The sequence below is a fragment of the Kogia breviceps genome, chromosome 7 (assembly GCF_026419965.1).
Source record: "Kogia breviceps isolate mKogBre1 chromosome 7, mKogBre1 haplotype 1, whole genome shotgun sequence".
NCBI classification, from domain to species: Eukaryota; Metazoa; Chordata; class Mammalia; order Artiodactyla; family Physeteridae; genus Kogia; species Kogia breviceps.
This window is the reverse complement of record NC_081316.1, coordinates 7,208,876-7,228,249: the sequence shown is the minus strand read 5'-3', so window position 1 is coordinate 7,228,249 and position 19,374 is coordinate 7,208,876. Positions and strand designations below refer to the sequence as shown.

General features: G+C 53.4%; 1 protein-coding gene across 1 annotated transcript in view; it reads right to left on the bottom strand.

The window, feature by feature from the left end:
- TSPAN18 (tetraspanin 18) overlaps positions 1-19,163 on the bottom strand; it is a 187,232-nt gene extending 168,069 nt beyond the window's left edge. The window contains exon 1 of the mRNA XM_067037055.1: positions 18,928-19,163. The gene's annotated coding sequence lies outside the window, so the exon portion shown is untranslated. The remainder of the gene's footprint in view (positions 1-18,927) is intronic.
- Positions 19,164-19,374: the final 211 nt, after the last annotated feature.

The following is a 19,374-nucleotide window of genomic DNA, read 5'->3' as shown; positions in this document are numbered from 1 at the left end:
TCCCAGAGGGCAGCGTTTTGTTATGAGTTCCAAAGGCAAATGCCAGCAAACAGCCTGAAACAGAAGGGGAGGGAGGGGTGCACCCTCCCCAGGGGGCAGCCCCTGCTCACCCCCCGCCTGCTCTTGCCACGTAGGGGCCTATTTGTCAAGGAAGCAAGAAATCTAGAGCATTACGCTACATCTCTCCTTCAACTGGTTAGAATCCTCTGTTTTCTGTTTTGTTAACAGAACTTAAAATTTTGAAATATATATACAGAAAAGTACATAGGTCCGAAATGTACAACTCCACGAATAGTCAGTCACAAACTGGACACGCCTGTGAAACCACCCAGCAGAATAAGGAAAGAAAGAGGCCACAGCATCCAGAAGCCCCGCATGCTTCCTTCCGGGCCCTCCCACCTTCCGCCCAAACGGAATCACCGTCGTGACTTTTAACACCATAGCTTCACTTTGCCGACTCTGAACTTGATATGAATAGAATCATTCTGTGGAGATAGAATTCTGCATAAATAGAATCGTTCGCTTCCACCTCTGTTGTCTTTTGCTCAATATCAGGATTCTGAGATTCGCCCCGGATTGCCATCAGCAGCGGCTCATTCATTCATTCTCTGCTGTGTAGCACTCCCACATCCACTCTACCATTTAAAGACATCTGGGCTGTTTCCAGGCCTCTCACAGAGAATGACGCTACAGACACTCTTACACATGCCTCTTGGAGAGCACATGTACGCTTTTCTGTTGGAAAGAGTGGAATTGCTGGGTCATACGGTATGTGTATGTTTCAGTTACATTTCCCAACGTTTTAATGTTGGGTCAGTTTCACGTTTTACACATTGTGCACCTTAAACAAAATACATCTGCAGCTTGGATCTGGCCTGTGGGCCACCACGTTGCACCTTTGGCCTGTGCGCTTCATTTATTTTAGCCACTGACCAGACCACCTTCCTTGGTGCCTCACAAATTCATATGAGACAGTGGGGAAAATTCTCATAATCCCCTCCACAGAACTGCTGAGTGAATGAGGCCTCAGTAAGCTGTCAATGGCTGTCCTTCAGTGAGTGCTTCTTTATGACAGCGGTCCCCAACCTTTATGGCACCAGGGACCGGTTTCACGGAGGACAGTTTTTTCCACAGATGGTGTGGGGGGAATGGTTCAGGCGCTAATGCGAGCGCTGGGGACTGCTGGGGAGCCGCCAGATGCAGCTTCACGCGCTGGCCCGCTGCTCACCTCCTCCCGTGCGGCCCGATTCCTAACAGGCTATGGAAGGGTACTGGTCCACGGCCCGGGGGTTGGGGACCCCTGCTCTACGAGGATGAAATTACATTGAAATCACTTGAGGAGCCTCTTCAAAATACACATGCCCAGCACTGCACTAGTACCAACCAGAGTCCCTGAGGATGTGGACAGCCAGGCATGTTTATTTTGAAATGTAGCCCAATTAAGAACCACTGGCTGAGGCCATAGAGCACAAAGCTCGTGACAGCAGAGCACCCAGGTTCCCAGTGGCTAGGCTCTACCTAACACCCCAGGGTCCCCCAAATCTACCCTGTGGGCTAGCACTCCACCCTCCTGCAACTGTAACAGACATCAATAATTGATCTTGGCGCTCCTTCCTGCTGAGCTGGAATAACCCAGCCTCATCTACCCTTCAGCAGGCCCTACCAATCGATCAGCGTTGGCATTTGAGATGAAATGTATTTGCCACACCTGCTATTCAGTGTTGGCCCCCCGGAAACCCTTGCCATTTTCTCAAGTGGCTCAGCCTTCTTATTCCCAGGATGGGTAAGAAACAGAGAAAGGACCAAACCCAAGCCTGGCCCCAGTCTTTAGCTTGTTTGATCCTGATTCCCACGCCAACCCTACCACGCTTGCCTTGAAGATAATTTATGTCTGCCCTGGGGTGTTTTTGTTGGTTTGGGGTTTTGGCTACAGGTTTTATGGGTGGCAAACAAGCCCAGAGAGGGCTAGCGCCTTGCCCCAGGGGAACTTGAACCATCTCCCCATTTCTAATTCAGGGCTCTTTCACTCTACTCCAGGGGGCCTCTCACAACCCATTAGGAACTACTGGAAAAGCCAGAAACACGATGGTAACCTCATTCATCTCAAACCAATCACATCTGGTTCACTTCTCCCTGCTAAGCAGTAAACAGTGGAGACAGCGCCCAGGCTGGCTGCAGGCTGGGATCTCAGCTCAGAGACGAGGCCGCGGCCAAGAGCTGGTGAGGAGTCATTCTCACGCTGATCCCTGGGCTCTAAGAAAGAGATTTTCCTTAATGAGCCTGAGACTGGTGATCCGACATCACTAAAAGTTGCCCTGTTCCAAAGCCATAATCCACGCAAACGCAGGGAGGGGCTCCAACGCGGAAGTGCTTCCAGCAGTAGCCCAGGGCGGGCCTCTGGGGTCCCACCGCTTGCCGTCTTTATTAGCATTTGCAGAGAAACTCACAGTGTGTTTTCAGGCCAATGAAAACCAAGCAAATCTCATTTTCTTCCCTCAACCGGGGCCACAGGGCTCCTTCTCGCTCTTCTCCCCTCACTCACGCTAGAATTTTTTTCTTTAGCTCAAAAATACTAAAAGTTCCCTAACATCTGCAAATCTGCCTTTAAAGGTCCTTTTTAGACAAAGGTGCTCCAAACTGAGTCCTCGGATTGTGTGACAACGGCATCTCCTCCCTCGAGAACAGCTGTATCTGCACCTCCAAGTCTTTGCCTTCTATGGAGATTCGGGGCTTCCAGGGCTGGTAGAGGGAGGCGCTGGGCACGCGCGTCCACATCCACGCCCACGTCCACATCCACGTCAGGAAGTGAAGGCAAGAGCAGAAACGGTTGCAGCGTTTGGGAGGCTCCTGGCTACTCCCGGAGCGGGCAGGACTAACGCGATGGGAGGAGGGACCCGAGGGCAACTCAAAATGTGAGGAGCTCCTCTTCCTTCACACACTTCTCTCCAAACTTCTGCGGACTCGTGTTCCTGGCGGGGGCCCGACTCGGTTACGCAGCCTCCCTCCAACCTGCACTGCTGTTACCTAGTTTCACATGGGACGGAAAGAAGTATCAAGGCTTTACCAGCCCGAGGTCACACACGCCAGAAGGTGGTAGGGCCAGAATCCGCCCATGATGGCCTGACCCCAGGCCTGGGCTCTGACCACTGCCCCACGAGGCTCTCTTCCCATTACCTACTGAACTGACCAGAATGGACTTTGCCCTAATCCCTTTCCTCCTCCTCCCAAAGATACAGTCATCTGCTGCCTTCAACATCACACTTATTTCCAACAAGGCTCTGGGTGACACCTCAAGGCCCAGGTTCAGGGCCCAGCAAAACCCATCCAAGTGCACACATGTGTACGCGTATGTGCCACATCGACTCCTGAATTCCTTTATAGGGGGAGAAAGTGCTGCTTCTCTTCACAGCCTCCTGTTAACTGGCGGGAGAGACAAGACTACGGATGTGAGCTAGGAAGATGGCCCGCCACTCCCCATGGTGGGGTTCTTAAGGACAGTGTTCCCTCAAGAACCTCTAGGTACCGAGGCAAAGACAGTCTCAGAGAATCAGGTGGCATCAGGAGTGTATGGGTCGGGGGCCCCGCCAGGACCCGGTAAGAAAGCATCTCTGGCAAAGGGCAACTTTGTATGGCAGGGAAGGAGGGCGAGGTGGGTACTGGAGAGGCTGTGTTCCCATCACTCTCTGCGTGGTGGCAGTACCAAGCCTGAGTCACCCACATAAGGGGCAGGGGATCCTGCAGGTGAGACCAAGGGAGCAGAAACTCCGCATCCTCAGAGGGAGGGGCCGAGGGGTCCTGAGACTTGGGAGAAGCTTGGGAAGTGAGAAGAGTGAGTGAGAGGGCCCAGCCTGAGTCAGGGACCCAGGAGAGAGCTCCTCCTGGTGGGTATGGCTCAGGGGCTTCAAGACCAGAAAAGATTGTTGTGCAGTACTGGACTGGATGGTTACACACCCTCTGGATGTACCACCCTCCACCTCAAGTCTTCAGTAAAGGTCTAGTACAGTCGTCCCTCGAGACTAGTTACAGGGCGTCCATGGATAGCAAAATCCACTGATGCTCAAGTCCCTCATATAAAATGGTGTACCAGGGGCTTCCCTGGTGGCACAGTGGTTACGAATCCGCCTGCCAATGCAGGGGACGCAGGTTCGAGCCCTGGTCTGGGAAGATCCCACATGCCGCACAGCAACTAAGCCCGTACGCCACAACTACTGAGCCCACGAGCCACAACTACTGAGCTTGCGTGCCTAGAGCCCGTGCTCCGCAACAAGAGAAGCCACCGCCATGAGAAGCCCGCGCAACGCAACGAAGAGTAGCCCCCGCTCCCTGCAACTAGAGAAAGCCCACGCACCGCAATGAAGACCCAACGCAGCCAAAAATAAATAAACAAAAAATAAATAATTTTTTTTTTTTTTAATGGTGTAGTATTTGCATATAACTCACACCCATCCTCCTGTATCCTTGGCATCTCTAGATTACTTATAATACCTACTACAATGTAAATGCTATGTAAATAGTTGCTGGAGTGTGGCAAATTCAAGTTTTGCTCTTTGGGAACTTTCTGAAATTTTTATTTTTGAATATTTTCAATCCGCGATTGGTTGAATCCACCAATGCAAAATCTGTGGATGCGGAAGGCTGTCCGGACACACAATGGAAGAAAGAAAGAATGAATGACCGCCTACACCAAGCAACACCAGGAACTCCTTTTCTGCATTCAACAGGCCTCCCGGGCAAAGATCCCCTTACAATGGAAAAGGTGGGGCCTTGCAACGTTTCAGAAAAACCCTCCCAGTTTCCCATATCCCTCCAACCAACTGGGTGATCTACGGAATTCCATAATCTCAGCACCTCAGGTCTCCCTTGCATAAAACAGGGATTAAAAATCTCGCCACAGCCAGCCTGTGGGGCATCAAATGAGATCATATATATGGGTCTGCTGGGTACATGGAACAGTTCTGCTTCTGGAGAGGAAAGGGAATGAAAGGGAGCCGACGCGGCAGGTCCCTCCAAGCCCAGGACCCAGGGGATCCCTCTTGGGCTGTCCCTTTTTCTTCCAGATGAGGAAACTGAGGTTCGATGAGGATAAAAAACTTGCCAAGGTCATGCAGCCTGTGAGGGGCAGAGCCAGGGTTTGAACCGTGGGATTCAGAAGTTGGAATTCCCACCTGCTTACGGCCCTACTCGAATGCCACCTGGACTCTCCAGCTGCCTTCAGAACTCCTCCTTCTCGAAGAACATTTAACTTTAATCCCGTACATTCCTCCCCAGCAGACGTGCACACAACTTTATTTAAATATATTGTTATCAGTATTATTGTTTGGCCAAAAAGATTCCTTACCGGTGAGATCTTTTTCTCTTTGCACACAAACACACACACGTTCCTCTCCAGCAGGTTCGAATAGACCTTTGTGAGTGGTAGGGCTACTTAGAAACAAAATGTGCCCATTCTATCAATTCGGTTACACAGCAACCACTTTTTTAAGAGCATATTTATTTGCGCTTAGTGTGAGGTGAATCATCAGACATTTTCTTCCTTCAAACTTTTTTGGGAAGAGAAAATGATCAAGTGAAAGGGAGGAAATGTTACGCGTATCATCCCAGCTATTGAGAATAATGCTGATGGATTTTCCTCTCGCACTTTTAATTTACTGAATACCCCCGCTTCCATGAACAACCACGCCTCGGCTTCCTGAGCGCTTGTCTCCAGAGGGTTCAAGCCTTTCCGGCTGTAGCCCCCACTGCAGACTCTAAAGGGAGGTTCTAGAGTCAGAGGGGACATGGAGGACAAGCAGCCCCACTCCCCAGTGTGTGGGCGCGATGTCAGTGGTCCCCCGCGGACACGGGCGCTAGTTGGAGCCCAAACTGGGCTCGGCTCCAGGTTCTGACTCTCTGGCCTCCCAGTCCAGGGCTCTCCCCATCTCTTCAGCTGGGGATGGTACGGACGGCAACTCAGGGGTTGAGTCTAGTCTGCGGTCCAGATGTCCTGGTGACCCCGCCCTGCTCCCCCAAATTCCAGGCCTCCTTGAGCCCATCAGGCTCTGAGCTCGGCCCCCGTTGTCCCCATTCGGTCTCTGGGCTCAGAGGAGGGAAGGGTCCCCGGGGACAGCCGCCACCTGTGGCCCCAGCGCTATCCCCTCTGTAGCACCAAAACTTCATCTCCTCGGCCTCGCAGAACCTGCAGGCAGTGGCCTCACAGGTCGTTCTGTTTGCCTTGGCTCCGCAGCCCGCCTCCCCAGCAAGGAGCCGCTAGAAAGGAAAATAAAACAACAACAAAAGCCTTTTGATCTGCGAACGGACGTCCCCGTCCAACCCTGTAGGAAGGTGGAAACCACCCTCTGTAGTGACCTGCTGGCCTCCCTCTCACAAGTGTTCTCCAAAGGGCCCCAGGGTCTTTCAGAGACCCCACCTAGCCCAGGCTCCTGGACCCCATGAGATGAAAGGGTCAAAAGGACATCTGTGGGGACCAAGTGGGGATGGGAGGGGGCAGGAAGAGGCCAGAGAGGACCGAGCAACTATGGGAGAGAGAAGATGGCCATTGACCCAGCCGGTCGCTGCACAGCAGGTGGTCTCCACAGCTTGTCTGCTGGGTGGAGCGACGAGAAAGAGGTGTGTTCCAGAAAAGCAATTCAGTTCGCCCACAGGGAATCCGGCAAACACATCAGGCTGTCCGCGCAGGGATAGACTAGGCACCCGTCACAGGAGGACGCGGTAAGTAACTGACACATGAGCTGTGCCTCTCCCCTACCCCATGGCCCACCCCGGAGACCCCCTACAGCTGCAGGGGACAGTTCCGCTGACTCTGGTAGCCCCTACTCAAGCACCCCCTTCAGTCTCTTGGCTTGAAGGCAGCCTGGAAGCTTCCAGAAGTTGATGTCCCCAGGAGCAACCCTCAACCAACGAGAGACGGAAGTCGGTGACCACTCGCTGGGTTGGTTCTGAGCTGTGCTTCACACAGTCCCTGGGAGGGTCCCCAGTGGGACGGGGCCCCAGGTGCCCACAGCGGGAGGCTGCCCATTAGGGCATCTGTCGTTGGCTCCTCTCCCCTCCTGGCTCACCCACCTCTCTGGAACCAACCTCATCATATATAAACTCTGTGTACCCGGATCCACGCTCAGGGTCTGTTTTTGGAGACCCCCAACTAAACCAAGGCAGAAGTGTACGTGCTAAGATGGAACAATTGAACAAATGCAAGATGCAGAGTTGAAGGGCTGGAACGCGGCAGGGTAGGTAGGAACGGCAGACACCATGTAGACAGCGGTGCTCATTTCCTGGGCGAACAACTGAGCAGAGACAGGGGGCTGCTCACACCGGCTGTCTCTCGGTGAGGAGACTGGCTTAAGACTCGGTTTCCATGGAATACACTTGTGATCTATTTCCATATTCTCTTATTATGTTTACTCTGATGATTTTTTTCTTCGGTGTCTCACCAGTAAAAAGTGACTCATTTCAAAGAGCTTGTGATAACTCCTGGAAAATCAAATAAATGAACTACAGAGAGGGAGAAAATCCCAGAATCGATAACCCCCCTCACTTCCTAGAACCCTCCCACCTCCTCATACCCTTGGCCTCCCTCTCAGCCCACATGCAGGACAATAGGTCCCAATTCCCTTAGGGGTTTGACAGCTGCCATCGAACCGGGGATTAAGGGCTGGAGGGGAGCAAAGGGCCAGGTGAGAAGCCTCCAAGACCCCTGATCCTGATTTTCTCCCACTCTGGCTGCTAAGACATGCACTGGCTCCAACAGGCAAGAACCCTGGTGTCCCACAGAGGAGCAGAGCCAGGGAACAGACCATGTAATGCTGGAGAGCGGGCTTGGGGTTCAGACCTCCTGAGTCTGTAAAGAGATGATTAAATTAAAATGAGGCTTTTAGAGCAGTCTGACTAATGCCCTTATGAGAAGAGATTTGGAGCCCCAGGGGACACCAGAGGTACACCTGCACAGAGGAAAGAGCCTGTGAGAACAATGAGAAGGCAGGCAGCCTTCTGCAAGCCAGGAAGAGACCTCAGAAGAAACCAAGTCTGCCAACATCTTGATCATGAGCTTCTAGCCTCCAAAAGTGTGAGAAATAAAATTGATAAGAATTCACTTATTTAGTCCTCACAACAACCCGATAAATTAGCTATTATTTTCAGTCCCATTTTATGGAGGAGAAAATGATGAACAGAGAGGTTGAGTAACTTGCGCACGGCGACGGAGCTGGCGAGTGGTAGAGCTGGGACCGTAAACCGTTCTCTTGGATGAGATTAGACTCGTTAAGTGCCTGGCACACTGCAAGTGATCATCGTGTCAGCTGCGCTCATTACCCAAGACAGCCTGAAAAAGGCTGGTCTACAAAGGGAAAAATGGAGGGAGGCATTTTGTGAGCACCTGCCAGGTGTCTGGGATGGATGAGCAAAGACAGACAGGGTCCCTGCCCTCCAGGGGTTACGCTAGAGTGGGGGAGATGGAAGTTAAATAATCACACAGACAGGTCAACAATTGCCCAGTCGTGACTAACTCCTGTTAGGGAGGGGGGATGGTGGAGCAATCAGAGCCAATAGGTGGGAAATTTGGCCCACTTGGGAGTCCAGGAGGGCTTCTTGGAGGAGGTGATGGGATCCAAAGGATGAAGAGGAGTTGGGTAGTTAAAGAGGGAGGGAAAGCATTGCAGGGATGAGGGAAGAGCGTGCAGAGCTGACATGTTTGGGTTGGGGCAAGGTGGCTGGTGGGCTGGAGCAGAGGGAGGCAGGCCTGGGTGGGGGAGGGGCAGAGGCTGTCAGAAAGCCTTCTGAACACAGGTGAGAATCTATTGAAGGGCTTCCAAGAGAGAGCGAGGCGGCTAGCACGATCGCATCACACAGCAGATGTTTTCCCTAACAAAGTGTGTAAGTCGAACTTCAGTAAACTGAATTTTATTTTTAAGGCAGTAGGGAGGAACGGCAATCTGAGCATTAATCTGTTTGTAAATTGGATGAGGATCCTCTGATCCAGCTGGCATTTTCATAGATCCGGCCGCCCCCAGTGAGGTACACCCGTTAGGTAGTAATAGCGGAGGAGGACCGGCCTTCCGTGTGTCAGAGTGTGGGCGGGCATCTCTGCTGCTCGAGGCCGTCTGCTCCCCCACAAGTCACAGGGACACCTGATACTGCAAACGTGGCTTTCCCCACGGAGCCACCACACAACCTGTTTCCTGGTGACCACAACTTTCCAGGCCGCCCCTCCCCATCTCCTCCTCATCCTCCAGGCTTTAACTTGTGCTTACTTCCACGGGGAGGCCTTCGCTGCCCCCGCCCCCAGACGTAAGTGTCTCTCGTGAGTCTGTCCCGTGGCACCCCTGGCTCCCCACTGGGTTTGTCTCCATGCTGTCCGCAGTGCCCCCACCTAAGGGGGGTCATGGGTAGAGGCCTAGGTGCATAGCAAGGAAGGACGCAATGCCTAAGAAGCTATGACTAAGAATTCATCATTCATTCTGCGTGTATGAACATCTACAAACATCTGTTCAATCCCAGGCACTGAGCTACACACTGCAGGCTCCACGGAGACTGAGATAGACAGGTCTCGGCCCTCATTCCATTGAGGGAAACAGATCATGAATAAAATAATTAGAATAATTCCGACATTCAGTGAATACTTTTAAAGTGCCACATTCAATCCTTAAAGATACGTTTAAGGGCTTCCCTGGTGGCGCAGTGGTTGAGAGTCCGCCTGCTGATGCAGGGGTCACGGGTTCGTGCCCCGGTCCGGGAAGATCCCACGTGCCGCGGAGCGGCTGGGCCCGTGAGCCGTGGCCGCTGAGCCTGCGCGTCCGGAGCCTGTGCTCCGCAATGGGAGAGGCCACAACAGTGAGAGGCCCGCGTACCACAAAAAACAAAACAAACAAACAAAAAAGATACGTTTATGTATTTTGATCTTATTTTACCTTCATAAAACCTTATGAGGGTGATCATTTCGCAAAATATACAGATATTGGATAATTATGTTGTACACCTGAAACTAATATAATGTTTTATGTAAATTACACCTCAATTTAAAAAAAAAAAAACACCTTATGAAGTGAAATGGTGGTACAGGGACTTCCCTGCTGGTCCAGTGGTTAAGAATCTACCTTTCAATGCAGCAGACACGGGTTCAATCCCTAGTCGGGGAACTAAAATCCCACATGCCGCAGGGCAACTAAGCCCCTGTGCTGCAACGAAAAGACCCCGCATGCTACAACGGAGATCCGGCATGCTGCAACCAAGATGCAACACAGCCAAATAAATATTTTTTAAAAATAAAAATAAATAAATAAAACGGTGGTACAGAGAAGTTAAGTATCTTGCCAAAGGCCAAACAGAGGCCATGGACTGTGGCTGAACTGGGACTTGAACCCGGCCCTTATGTTCAGAACTCCTAACCCCGATGGCACGTTGCCTCTTATGCTTTCAATGCATGGGGATGAGACGGTGTATCTGAACCCTCGGCCTCCACAGCTGAGGCTCCAAACCCTCCTGGGCCCCTGTGAGATGGGAGCCAGAGCTGGGAGCCTTGGCTCTTTCCTCCTAGGCCCCCTTCTCCTGCAGAGAAGTCCAGACGATGTGCCAGGGAAGAGAAACCCAACTTGCCGACATCACCGTGACTGCCGGTGCTAAAGGTGAACCCAGGATAAAGAGCAAGAACAATTCATCTGGACCAGATATTTTCAGCCTGAGAGGAGATGGAGATGGCAGGCAACTCCAGAAAGACGAGTTGAGAAAAATGTAAATGGTGCCTTTCACGCAGTCCTTTCAAATCATTACTTCTAGAAAACATCCTATCTGCAATTGGTTATAATTCACATGCACCCATGTTTCTTAAGCCCACACTAACACCCAGCGCCCTTCCAGACCTGTTGAGAGGGAACAAATATGGAAAACAGCATCTGACAAATGTTAGCAGTGGACAAAGCGTGTTTGATGCAGACACTTACTCTTCTGATACTTATAACTAGGCCACGAGGTGGGTATAATTCCCCACTTTACTGGTAAGAAAACTGAAATGTACAGAGATTAATTTACTTGTTACTTACTAGCTGTATAGTTGTGTGACCTTGGGCAAATTACAATACTTAGCCTCTTGGGTTGGTTTTCTTGGCTGTTAAATGGAGTGATAACAGTACCCACCTGTTATGGATTGCGTGGTGTGCCCCACGTATCCTAACCCCTGGTATGTATGAATGTGACCTTATTTGAAAACGGGGTCTTTGCAGATGTCATCAAGTTCAGATGAGGTCATCAGGCTCTAGTCCAATGTGACTGGTGTCCTCATAAGAAGAGGAAAGACAGACACAGGGAGAACACCGTGTGATGACAGAGGAACAGGCTGGAGTGATGTGTCCACAAGTCAAGGAACACCAAAGATTGCCAATAGCCACCAGAAGCCAGGAAGGGAGAAACCTCCCCTAGAGACCTGCTGACACCTGATTTTGGACTTTTAGCCTCCAGAACTGTGCAAGGATGAGTGTCTGTAGTTAGAAGCCCTCAGTTTATGGTACTTGTTTACTGCAGCCCTAGGAAACCAACTCACTACCTCATCGCGCTCTTGAGCTGGTCCACAGCTCTGCCCCAGTGTTTCGGGGGGAGGGACTGCAGGAGCTGAGGTCTGTGGGCGGAGATGTGTTTTAGGGACCCCACGTGCCTGACTCACAGCCCAACCGGGGCCTGCCTCCCACCGGCACTTTTCAAGAAGCCAGGAGCATCCTGGTGCAGCTACAGTGGGAGGCCACCCTCTCAGTGCCCCCAGGAACAAGCATCCACTGTGCCAGGGGGCCACGGGCCACCTCCGAATCCCGTCTTGGGCAGCCAAACTCTCTCAAAGACCCCTCCACCCTGGTGTCCAGCCCGCCAGTTATTCCTGTGAGGTCTTTCGCAGGGAACAGTCAATCCCCATTATCCTAGGGGTGCTTGTATTTTGGCTGGAGAAGCACCTCGTTCCCCTGGGGGCTAAAAACTCAGACAAGATGCGTAGCCTGGGCGGGCCCTGCTGGAGGGAGCCCTAAATGTCAGGCAGCAGGTGGTGGCGGGCTGCCCCCCAGGAGGCCGAGGCCCACTTGGCCAGTGAGAGCGCTGCAATCTGTCCCAGCCGGAGAGGCAGCAGCACGGGAGGGGGGCTCCTCTCGGCAGGCAGCACCCTCAGGCCCCGCACCCACAGTGGTAATTAGACGTGAAAAGACGGGATCTAAATCCAAGGGCCGGGGCTCCAAATTCTTCTCCCATTTCAAATGGAAGCCATAGTGGTTCAGCTATTATGAACTAGAGAGCCCAGCCCCAGGCCACCCAGGATGGGAGCCCAGAGCCTCTTCATCCAGGAGATGGGAGTGACAGGAGTGTGTGTGGGGGCGAGGGGGGGGGTCACTCGGAGCCTGTCCTGGGGTGCTGGCCCCTTGCCAAAGGCATCTCTCGTTTCTTACTCAAGTGGGCGAGGAGCGATGTGTAAACATATTGACACCTGCTCGGTGCCGGGCACTTGATCAGCTTTATAGCTTTCTACATTCTTTCCATTTTGCAGAGGAAAACACTGAGGCTCAGGGAGATAAACAAGTGTTAAGGAGAGGTGTCAGGATTTGAAGCTAGGTCTGACCACCTTTACTGTTCTCAGAAAAACAGGGCTAGAAACCCTCATCAGGGCCCCTCTCTTTACCTGCCCAGCCCCACAAGGAGCGAAAGGGGCCAGCAGGAGACTGCATAGATGGGACGGGAAACATAGGTAACCTTCTGGTCATTTGGGGGACACCCCAAAGCTTGAATGCACAGCAGTTCCCAAAGTAGCGTGTATGGAATCGAAATTCCTATGGCTTTCACTCTGACTATTTAAAACTAAGGCTTCTCATGCCCCTCCACTACTCCCTCAGCTTCCAGATAGTTCCTGCAGCGTGTCCCCCCAGCCTTCTCTCCCCCTGGCCCCTCTCCCCCGGCCCCATGCACACACAGAAGATGAATACAGAAGCTCTCCCCCATTAGGGTATGGGAGGAGGAGACAGGAGCAGAAGTAGGTGCTGGGGGTCCTGGAAGAAGTTCTAAGAGCGGTAAACCTCAGTGAGGCAAAGGAGGCCATGAGGGCTCTGGGGTGAAGGTCAAGGGTCTGGTTTAGTGCCCTTGCTGTGTGCTCACTGGCCAGCCCCTTGGCCTCTCCGAGCCACACCGCCTCCAGTGTATTATGGGCACTGTATGATCTGTCCAGAGGTCATTTCCATGTACGTGGTCTGTAATCTCTAAAGAGCAATGCACATCAGGGATCATTAAGGAAAGGAAGCGTATGTGCCAGGTCTATACTAGAAGCTTTAAATGCATCATCTCAATTAATCCTCAGAGTACTCTATCCGGGAAATATAAATGCAGGGAGTGAGCTCCAATGGACTGGAGCCGAAGTGAGGTGTGTCACCTCCAGGGGACACAGTGGAGCGTTAGTGTGCCTTTTCCTTTTCCATTGCTCTCTTCGCCTTCTGCGGTAACCATGGATGCCACATCATCCTGGAAGTGCCGCAACGAAGATGGTGGAGTCACCGTCCGCCTGCGCCCCTGGGTAACTGTGTACAGCAGAGACCCATGTTAGACAAGTAACGTGAGTGAGAATTCAACCCACAAGGTTAAGCCACTGAGAGTCTGGGCTCATCTGCTGTGGCTGCTGGCGTTACTTAGCTTAACCCTCTTATTGTTGCTATTATTCTGCTTTTCACAAATAAGGAAACCAAGGCCACCTAGCCAGTAAATGGCAGAAACAAGACGCAAGTTCACATCTGTGACTCCAACACACATCCTCTTTCAATCACAACCTTTTGTTGCTGAATAAGATCATCCCCTTCCTGTAAGCAACCTTGTCCCCAAAAACTCCTACCCCTCAGTGTCCCCAGGATGGCTGAGTAATGCAGGATGAGAAAAGAGAATCTCATAAAGCACTCTGAGCCTGGAAAATGAGCACAAGCAGGGAGGAGGGGGCCTGATCTCAGCTCAGGGAAATCTTTCGTGGGGCTTTGGAGCTCACAGGAGGTTTCGATAGGAGAGGAAACGTCACAGAGTGGTTCGAGCACAGAAGGGAGAATCGGACCAACCTAGGATCAAATTCCAGTCCTACCACTTGCTCCCTTGATTTTTCTGAGCGCTACTTCCTAATCTGTAAAATGGGGACAATATCTGAACCAACTCTGAGGGTGGAGGCGAGATGAAGCATTGTCTAGCTCCTGGCCAATGGTGAGCGCTCCCCAAACGTCTGCCATAGTGAAGATCGTCACTGGGATGGCTCAGAGAACAGCTTTTGCTGGAGGGAGATGAGGCCAAGGTGCAGCCAGAGGCTGCCCCGCCAGGACGGCTGACACAGCCCAGACGGCAGGCCTGGCCCAGCTCACATCCCTGCAAAAGACCGAGGGGCGGAACAGAGAGAGGGAAGCGGGGCCAGCCAGACATAGTGCGATGCAGCAGAGGAGCCAGATTATTTATTTGACAGTCGAAAGTGTCTTCTAGGAGGATGGCCTTTTATTTGGGTGAATCTGGGGGTTGTTTATCAGCTTAAACTCATTATCTGCACATATGGTCGTCTTACTATAGTTAAGGGTGGGAAACAAAGGATGGAAGGGAAAGGATGGGCATATACTAGCTGATGAAATATCATCCCTCAAGTGCCAGTAACCAGGATATGTTCAGTGACGTCACATTGGGCTTCCTGCCACAAGGATGGGGCTATCATGAGAATACTCACAAGATTTTAACTCTGGAGTCCCTCAGTGAGGCAGGGAAAGGAAGAAAAACAAAAAGGAAAAAGCAATTTGTTTTATTCACCCTTGTCTTCCATCTCAAAAGCAGACACACACACACACACACGCACACACACACTGTGCCCAAAAATATCAGAGCTGGAAAGGATCAACATTGATCCCTCCCTCCCATTTCACAATAAGAGTATTTTTAATAATAATAATAATAATGACAATGATGACTGAATATTTGTTGAGCATTTACTACCTGCTGTGCCCTGTGCTAAGTGTTTCACATGTTTTATCTCGTTGACATTTCACAACACTCTGCTACAGTATAATTAGTCCCATTTCACAGATTAGGAAACTGAGGCACCAGAGGTTGAATGGCCTAAGGTCACACAGCTAATGAGTAGAAGAAAGCCGACAGTCAAACTCAGGCAGCCTAACCACCTCACGATGCTGCATGTAGAGAAATAGGGAAACTGAGGCTCAGAGAGGGGCGGTGAGTCACTCGAGGTCCCACAGCTCCATGTATAACAGAATTGGGGCTAGAACACAAGTCTCCTTCCTCCTGGTCCAGCTGGTCCAGTGACCTTTCCACTCCATCCTGCTGCCAATCAGTATGTACACACACGCACAGGACTAGTGAACATGCTGTCGCTTATCTCCACGTTGTTCAGTTACTAATTAGACCAGCAGTCTTGGGTACAAACAAGGGGCAAGGGCTGGACCTTAAGATAACGAGAGGAAAGAACTGCTTTGCCAGCTGCAAACACTGGGACCCCATCTCCCTCTCCCTCTCTTTTTAATGAGTGTCACATTATCTGCACACAACCCCACCCCCCAGTCAGAGCACTGATGCGGGTCCAAGGTGGCAGCCCGTGCAGCAGAGGAGCCCAGGCTGGCGGGTTACTTAACAGCATCAGATTGCAAAAATACCCCATCAACCGATCATCTGCTCTGGGGGACTAAAGTGCTGGTTTCCAAGGCCCCCTCCCTTTGCTGTGTCCCAGCTGAGCTTGAACAAATGTTCCTGATTTTCCTTCTCAATGGCTGATGAAATAGACCAGAAGAGCCGCCCTTTGGAAAGAGAGGTCCCTAAGAGGGGCAGTCCAGCCACAACTCTTTGCTCTCCCAGGAAAGAGGAGGGAGTAAAAGCTGCACAGGCCTCCAGAGAAAGGTAACATGCAAGCCTGCGGACAGAAATGGGGATCCCAGCAGGAACTGATCACCACATCACCCTCTCCATCCCCACACCACAGTCTGATGGAGGACCGGCACCTGGTTCACTTTGCCTCGTCAGGGCGGAGCGGGGCAAGACGGCCAGGAGTGGTGCCCCCCACTGGACAGAAGGCAGAGCAGGGCTGCCTAGCGCCCTAAGATGTTAGACTCTTCCTGACTTTAAGTTTCAAGCCCCCGCCTCCTCCATCGCCATCCCGGCCCCAGACCATTAAAAACTCACTAATTCAGGGAGCTGTTTCCAGGCTGACAGGGCAGTTTTTAAAGGAGGAGGGGGTACTTCCTGGATCAGCCCAAGGTGTCCTAACTCCAACTCCAGATGAACTGATGCTTCTAGAAAGTGGCCTGGAACTTTCACTGATATACCGCCATTTCAGCCTCAGGCTGGGTAAAGATACACCGAGGGTCTGCCATTTGAATGCCTCTGGGGACCGGACGACCAGGAGACACAGTGCCAAGACCTGAAATTTTGCTGAATCAGAGACCTTGGAGTTTGCCTGGAAGCAGTCTGAGTCCACACATGATACTCCACATCCAAACAGGGACATCAGCGGTCCCAGGGGTCTCAATTCCCTCCCATCTTCACGGCAGGTTGGGTGTGAGTGGGGGGCAGGGAGCAGCGGTACAACGCAGAGCCGCCAGCCCTCTGGGGGCCCCTTGCTCCCTCGCAGTTTCCAAGGGCAGGACTGTTCCCGGCAGGCTTCCTTCCACAGAAAAACTAGAGTCATTAAAAACAAAACAAAACAAAAAAACAAAACAACTCCTTTTGTTTTCTGGCCCCATGGAATGTCTTGGAGACAAATCCAGAGACAGCGGGCTTCTCCACCCTTTCCTCTGTCTCCTCCCTACTCATCTGTCCTCTTCTACTCAAAATAAAAACCATGGGGCTTCCCTGGTGGCGCAGTGGTTGAGAGTCCACCTGCCAAGGCAGGGGACACGGGTTCGTGCCCCGGTCCGGGAAGATCCCACGTGCCGCGGACCGGCTGGGCCCGTGAGCCATGGCCGCTGAGCCTGCGCGTCCGGAGCCTGTGCTCCGCAACCGGAGAGGCCACAGCAGTGAGAGGCCCGCGTACCGCAAAAAATAATAATAAAAACCATGCAGATCTTTCTTTACAGCAACTTTGCCCTCTAGCAATTTGAGAGCATCCAACAAAAACGTTTGCTACACTGAAAGCAAGAACCTCAACTCTCTTTCAGGGACCACCCTTTTCCATCACCTTTGCAGGGGACTCTGGGGACATGAGAAGGGGGAGGGGGGCTGCCCATTGAGCCCACACTGGCATCCACGAGAAAGATGAAAACTTCTGCCAGCCACCATGAGGCCACTGCACATTCTTTGATTTGCTCATTTGTACTCACTTGGGGTGCATGGAAGAGGGAGGGAGTTAGAGAGAAAGATGAGGCTACAGTGCCTTCAGGGTCCCTCCAATGTCGAACAGCCCACACATGACAAAGATGATGCTCTTCATAGATGCCAGCAGCCGTCTGGCTCCCTGAGGCCTTGGCACAGACCCACTGACTCAACACACAGGGGCCCTGAGGTCCCACAAGGGGACACGTGGCAGATTTCCACCAATAATTGTGAAATGACCACATGAATGTGGCCTGTAGACTCCAGACCCCAAGAGGAGGGGCTCTTGTTGACTAGACATTTACTACTTGAAACTGGACTGCTAAAGTCTTTAAGGGCCCCCATCAACCCCACCCTGTGCCTCCCAGTTTCTTTGTGCCCAGAGAGGGGATTCACCCCAAGACTCTGAACCCACCCACACCAGAAAGGGATCTGGTCAGATCCAGGGAACAAAGGTACAACTTTTACAAAAAGGGTGCATTCAGCGGTTTGGGTTTCAGACCCCAAAGAAACCTCAGAAAGTTAATTCTCCCATACACTTACTCCACACCAATTCGCTGTTAATGTCAAGTTCCCCTCCTTTTGGTTTTTCTGGGGGTGCATTTTTTATTCACCCATACATCCTGCCAGCTCCCCCAAGAAAAACCAGCTCCTGACAGCCAAGCTTTCCAATACACAGCGCAGGTATAACTGGGGGCATCCCAGCCTCACACTCCGGCCCTCTGCCCCATTCAGGCTGGGGTGGGGTGCTCCTCGGGGCTGGCCCCTCGCGTGTTGGGGGTTGGTCTGCGGTTGTCGGTCCTGGATTTCGGCGCGTTTGTCTCGCAGGAACCAGAACTCGCCTTCCTGTGGGTGAAACGGCCGGGGAAGGGCGCCCCCTCGCGGGAGAGAACTCCCCTCAATCCAGCCGGGACTCAAAGCCGGCGCGAACCCACCCGTGCCCTCGAGCCCTCCAAGCGGACTCCCGCTGCGCCCCCTAAATCTCGACGTGCTCGAGCCTCGGATCCAACGAGCACCCAGCGGAGTCTCTGCTTCCCCAAACCGCACACAGCCAGTACGGAATAAAGGGGGCCCAGAAGGGAAGCGTGGCGCCCCCGCCCGGCCCCGCTTCCAGGGACTCCGAAGGCGACCCGCCCTCAGTGGCCCTGCTGGGCCCGGCGATCCTCACAGCCCGGATCCTCGCTCCTAATCCTTAGTCCCTACCTGCCCCCCCCCCCCCCCCCGCCACACACACACAGAGTGGCATGGCGCGCACCGCCTCCCTCAGGACGCAGCCCTCGCCAAGACCCCGACTTGTAACCACACCTGCCACCCCCGCCATTCTGCTGCCCCCCCCCCCCCCCGCCGCCCAATCACCCGCCCTGAGCACCGAGCAGCGCTGCACCTGTCCCGGGGGAAGCCTCTGGCCCTCGGCGGATTCGGGGCGGGGATGGGGGCGAGCACGTCTCCCCCGCCCCTTCCCCAGCCTAGCCGAAGTAGAACTTGGTTCCTGGGCTTCCCCAGGACCATCCTGGGATCCCCCCATTCCACCCCCACCGCCACCGTGCCCAACAGTCGCCCGGGGGGAAGCGGGAAGCGCGCTTGGGTCCCCAAGTCCCAGGGGGCGCGGCGGCGGGGCGTACGGAGGGCACCGAGGTGAGGAAGCCCTACCTTCCAGCGGCAGTGGCCGGATCCCGCGCCAACTCCCGGCGGCGGCCGCGGGGGAAAGTTTCCCCGGGCGGAGAAGCGCACTCGCAACTTGCCCGGCACCGGCTGCCTTGCCGGCGGTGGCGGCGGCGGCGCGTCCGGGGAGCGGCTGGCGAGAGGCGGCGGCGGCGCTCGCTCGGGGCTCGGGGCTCGGGCTCGGGCTCGGGCTCGGGCGGCCTCGCGCGGCTCCGCGGTGGATCGCTAGGCGCTGCGTCCGCCCCGCAGCCTGGAGCCCCCGAGACGCCGGCGGCAGCTGCAGCCGCCCGCCCGCCCGCCGGCCCCACCTCCCCGCCACTGCTCCGTCCCTCCCTCCCTCTCCCCCGCGCTCCCTCCCCTCCCCAAACCTCCTCCCCTTCAGTCTCCAGTCGCCGCCGCCGCCGCCGCCGCCGCTGCCTTGGCGGCCGCAGTGAA